Here is a 6,000-nt window from a genome sequence, read left to right as displayed (position 1 = left end):
TATTGAAATCATTAATAATTATAGGTTAGGATTTGTACATAGGTTTGGAATAGGGTGTGTGATGTTGTAGGTCTAGGAAGAGGAGAAACGATGAAGACCCAGGCTCATCGCTAGGAGTAGGTGAGTTAGGACAGTAAGCAAAGCGCGATTTGTGAGCACTTGGAGATTGATGTAGGCCCAAGTGGCATATGTATGGAAAGCCCACATAGTGTCCTTGAAGGTTCCCAAGTTTTTTAGAGTAGGAATTTTGACTGGTGAAAGGTTCTAGACCAATTTTGACAATCCACCGGTTAAGCCTAAAACCCCACAAAATAGTGCAGCGTTGGAAACCACACCTGTACAGATAACCTAGATGCACTTTTCCAGTATTGTCTATAAATTCCAAAAGGGTATTCGAATCCATGATTTATTCCTAGGATTGTTTGGGACTTTTTCAAATTAAACCCCAAAAACTGCTTAAGGAGGGCTAATGCAATTGGCCTATTTAGGTGTCGGTAGAGACCTAGAAGGCTTGAGAAACCATGGCAATGGAGTTGGTGAGTCTTAAAATACAAAACACAATGAAGACACCTTATTAATGCATTGGGAAACCATAAGAAGAGTTTGTGTGTTAAGATCCTAGCATGAGTGGTTGGAGCCCAGGAGAGGTGAGTGTGAGTAACTGAGGTGACAACCTCAAGTGGAGGAGTTGATTGTCCATAAACTATTGGCTATACCTAGTAGGCAAGTCAAGAAGGTTCAGACCTTGGAGGTCTCACTATCATAACCCTTGCCAAGTGCCATAGGAAGGACTTGAGTAGTACTAGGGTTGAGTAGGACAAGTCACTCAAGAAGGTAAAACAAATAGGTTCCAAGACTCTTTGCATCAGAGTGGTATCAAAGCCATTCTTTGAATGATTTGGTGTATGTCAAATTGTGAAGAATCAGAAGCAATTTCAATGCCTCCAAAGGCAATGACTCCAGAAGCCATCTGATAGATGGTGGGGGAAATGATAGAAGGATTGAAGGATGGAGAAGGAAGCAGAGGAATCAGAGAGGTAAAGAAGGAGAAGAGAAAGGTTAAGACAGAATGGGGTGATGAGACTAATGAAGAAGTAGAAGATGGAGAAGAACCAGGAGCAGTAGCTATGCCTCAATACCAAAAGTTATTCCTAGATGCAGTCAAATCCATTTTTAAGGACAATCTGAATGGATTACCCATATATGGAGGAAAACTCAATGGAGAAGAGTTGCTAGATTGGATAGAAGCTCCCAACAATCATTTTGATTATAGAGAGGTAGCAGAAGAGAAAAGAGTTAATGTGGCCAAATCAAGAATGAGAGGATCAACATTGGTTTGGTGGAATATGATGCAAGAAAAAAGGATACAAGAGGGCAAAAAGAAGATAACTTCATGGGAGCGTATGAAGATCAGACTTAAGGCACAATTCCTTCTAGGAGATTATTTATTTCAAATTCATAAGAGACTGCAAAATCTGAAACAAAGGGAGTTAGATGTCAATGCATACACTGAAGAGTTCCATGAGCTCAGTTTGAGGGCTAGGAAGCATGAGAATGAGGTGGAGAAGTTGGTCAGGTATATGAATGGCTTTAGACAAAATATACAAGATGAAATAAGTATCCTCACACCAGACACTATCCATAAGTGTTTTCAGTTGGCCCTAAGGGCAGAAGAGAAGATCAAAAGGAGGAGTGAGCAAAATCAGAAACATAGGGGAGGAAAGAATTTTAGAGGTAGAGGAAACTTTGGCAGAGGGAAACAATCACCAAGAAGTGAAGAGAAGCAAGGCCAAGAAGGCAGTGGAGACTCTCAGAGAGCAACATTTAGAGGATCCTATAGAGGAAGCAACAATTTTAGGGGCAGGTTTGGAAACTCATGTAGAGGAAATATAGTTTTCACCGGTAGGTGTTATTATTGCAATCAAGTTGGGCATACTATGAGTAAGTGCCCGGGAAAAGCCTCAAGCTCCACAAGTTCATACATGGGGGAAAGAAGAAATCAATTGTTGCAGGAGGAGGACACTTAGAGTGCAACTTCTTCAATCAGCAAACTAGGCCCAGTGACAGAGGGAGAAAATTTGATGATGAGGAGAACAATGTTCAAGATACCCCAAGCTCAAGAGCCACCACAAAGGATAAGCTTGTTTAGGACCACTTGCAGGTCACATGGAAAGATTTGTAAAGTGATTGTAGATTCAGGTTCCACTGAGAATATTATCTCAGTTGAAATGGTGGACAAACTCAAACTAAAAAGATTACCTCACCTCACACCCTACAAGATGCCATGGCTCAATCGGGGTCAACATGTATTGGTTGATGAACAAGCATGGGTGGATTTTGAAATTGGTGAGTACAAGGATAGATTATTATGTGACATATTGCCTATGGATGCTTGTCATTTGTTGTTGGGCCGTCCATGGCAGTATGATGTGAAAGCTACCCATGATGGGGAGAAGAACAATTATCTTATCACTAAGAATGGGAAAAAGTATCAAATGGATCCACTACCTGAACTACAGGAAGAAAAACAAATAGGCTCAAGTGTGATGTTGATGAGTGGAAAAGAGTTTCTCAAAGTGTTGAAACAAGATGGACATCAAGGCCATGCTATAGTATTGAAGCTTAGTGAAGAAGCTAAGGCAGATCCAATGAGTGAAGTACCTCAAGAGGTGCAAGGACTACTCAAAAAATATGCAAAAGTGATAGGGGATGACTTACCTGATTCCTTGCCTCCAATGAGAGATGTGAATCATCAAATAGACTTAGGGGCCAATCTACCAAACAAAGCCGCCTACAAAATGACACCTAGTCAAAATGAAGAGATAGACAAACAAGTGCAAGAACTCTTAGACAAAGGGTTTATTAAGAAGAGTTTGAGTCCATGTGATGTTCCTACTATGTTAGTGCCTAAGAAGGGAGGTAAATGGAGTATGTGCATGAACTCCAGAGCAATCAACAAGATTACCACAAGTTACCGATTTCCCATGCCGAGGATTAAGGACCTATTAGACAATCTAGGAGGTGCAAGATATTTTACCAAGGTGGACTTAAAGTCTAGTTACCATCAGATCAGAATCAGACCTGGAGATGAATGGAAGACATCCTTTAGAACCAATGCGGGCCTATATGAGTGGTTGGAAATGCCATTTAGCCTCACCAATGCACCTAGTACCTTCCAAAGGCTCGTGAATGAAGTCTTAGTTGAGTTTATTGGTAGATTTGTAATTGTATACCTTGATGAAATTTTGACCTACAATAGGTTCAAGGAGGAACAGCTCAAGCATTTGGAGATGGTTTTGAAGAAGTTGAAGGAAGCTCAACTCAAGATTAACCTTGAAAAATGTGAGTTTTTGAAAACAGAGCTGGTATACCTTGGTTTTGTTATTTCTCGTGGATGTTTAAAAATGGATCCAAGTAAGATAGAAGCAATACTTAATTGGCCTATCCCTAGGGGCATAAGTGAAGTTATAAGCTTTCATGGAATGGTGTCTTTTTATAGGAAGTTTGTGAGAAACTTTAGCCTTTTTTGTGCTCCTATTCTCAATACTATTAAAGGAGGGATTAAATGTCACTTTAAGTGGATAGAGGAAGCCAATAAGGGGTTTGAGATGTTGAAAACCAAGATAGCAGAGTTGCCAACCCTTAAATTGCCTGATTTCAATCAGTTGTTTACAGTAGAATGTGATGCAAGCCAAAGGGAAATAGGGGTAGTTTTAAGCCAAGAGGGACATCCTATAGCTTTCTTCTCAGAAAAGTTAAATGAATCTAAGAAAAGGTACTCCACATATGACTTGGATTTGTATGCAATGGTAGAGGCATTGAAAAAATGGAAAAAATGGAAAGAATTTGTAGTCTTCACTGACAACCATGCCCTTAGTAATGGGCAAGAGAAGTTGAACCAAAGACACCTAAAGTGGGTTGAGTACCTACAATCTTATACATTCACTATTAAACACAAGAAAGGGACAACCAACAAAGTTGTTGATGCACTAAGTAGGAGAATCATGACCATGCAGGAGATTCAATTGCAAAGTGTGGGTTTGAGTGAGTTAAAAGACCTCTACAAGGATGATAAGGATTTTGCAAAGATTATAATGTTTGTACTGATTTTTCTAATATCTCACATGTCTCTTATTCAAAATACATGGTACAAAAGGGTTTTCTATTCAAAGGTCATCTTCTTTGCATACCTCAATGTTCTATGAGACAAAATATTATTCAAGAGAAGCATCAAGGAGGTCTAGGAGGTCATTTTGGTATTGATAAGACTTTGGAGCAGGTTGGTAGGTTTTATTATTGGCTCAAGTTGTAATCAAAAGTGAGAAGATTTGTAGAGAAATGTACCATCTGCCAAAGAGAAAAAGGAACCTCAAGTAATGCAGGTCTATATCATCCCTTGGTCATACCTCAGAGGCCTTGGGAATGTTTGAGCATGGATTTTGTGTTAGGCTTGCCTAGGACACCAAGAGGATTCAATAGTGTGTATGTGGTAGTAGATAGGTTCATCAAAATGACACATTTCATACCTTGCAAGAGTACCAATGATTCCACGTATATTGCAGGCCTCTTCTTCAAGGAGATAGTCAGAATTCATGGTCTTCCAATTAGCATTGTGAGTGATAGAGAAGTAAAGTTTTTGAGCCACTTTTGGAGGACACTTTGGAGGAAGTTGGGCACCAAATTATCTTTTTCATTTGCCTATCATGCTCAATCAGATGGTCATACAGAAGTAGTCAACCGATCATTAGGTAACTTGCTAAGATGTCTTACCAAGCAACATGGGCAGACTTGGGATCTAGTACTTGGAGAGGCTGAATATGCATATAATGACTCAGTGAATCGTAGCACCGGTAAAAGTCCTTTTGAGATAGTGTATGGATTCCATCCTAGGGGCATATTAGAGTTCAGAGATCTCAGTTCAATGGCACCCAAGAGTGCACAAGGGGAGAACTTTGCCTAAGGCATTAAAGAGGTGCATGACAAGGCAATCCTTACAACAAAAATCCGAGTAGTACAAGGTTCAAGCTGATAAAACAAGGAGGAAGCTACAATTTCAAGTAGGATATTTAGTGTTGGCATACCTCAAGAAGGAGAGACTTCCAAAAGGGTAGCCTATCAAGCTCATGATGAAGAAAATTGGACCTCTCAAGGTGGTGCACAAGTATGGGCAAAATGCCTATGAGGTTGAACTTCCACCTACCTTGGGAATATCTCCTATCTTTAATGTATGTGATCTTTATCCATACAAGGGAGAGTCACCAATAAATCAAAAAGACATGCCATCACCAGTTTATGAAGATTGGGTAAAGGATTTGCCACCTAGTCAATCAGTTGAGTTAGAGAGTATCTTGGATACCAAGATAGTAAAAAAGACAAGGAAAGGGGTTTACAAGAATTATCTTATTAAGTGGAAAGGGTTACCAGATTCAAATGCCATGTGGATGTCAACGGTAGATATACTTCAGCATGGAGTGGAGATTTCAGAACTTATAACTCAAGGGACTTGAATTCTTTGACCCAAGGGAGTATGGTCTAGGGCACCTAGCACTCCAAGAATGTAAGCTTTGATTTCTTTAGTTTGTGTGTTAATGTGTGATGTAATAATGGACCAACCATTGAGGACTCATGGTTGAGTTGTCCAAATTTTGGTTTGAGTCAATTGTGCTCAGGATGCTATTAACCTGAGAAGTGAGATGCTTAGGTAGTTCACAAGCAAAATACTCCAGATGAATGTATTCATGAATTAGGAGTCAATTGAGTTGTGTTTAGGTCTTGTAAGGTGTTTGAGGACCTTGAAGAGTCTTAGAATGCAACATTGCATCCTGGAGCAAAAGTTGTCAAAAGTTGTTGAGCAACATTTTGCAATTTCTTGCAAAAGTTGCATTTTTGGTTATGGGCGTTAGGAAGTTGGTTGAACCAACTAAAACTAGTGGATATAAGCCAAATTTCACTTCATTGTTTGGGTTGGAGGTTTGGAAATGCAAGAGAAAGTTTTTGGTT

Source organism: Cryptomeria japonica, chromosome 3 (assembly GCF_030272615.1).
Source record: "Cryptomeria japonica chromosome 3, Sugi_1.0, whole genome shotgun sequence".
NCBI classification, from domain to species: domain Eukaryota; kingdom Viridiplantae; phylum Streptophyta; class Pinopsida; order Cupressales; family Cupressaceae; genus Cryptomeria; species Cryptomeria japonica.
The sequence above is the reverse complement of the archived record's forward strand: the minus strand, read 5'-3'. Positions refer to the sequence as shown.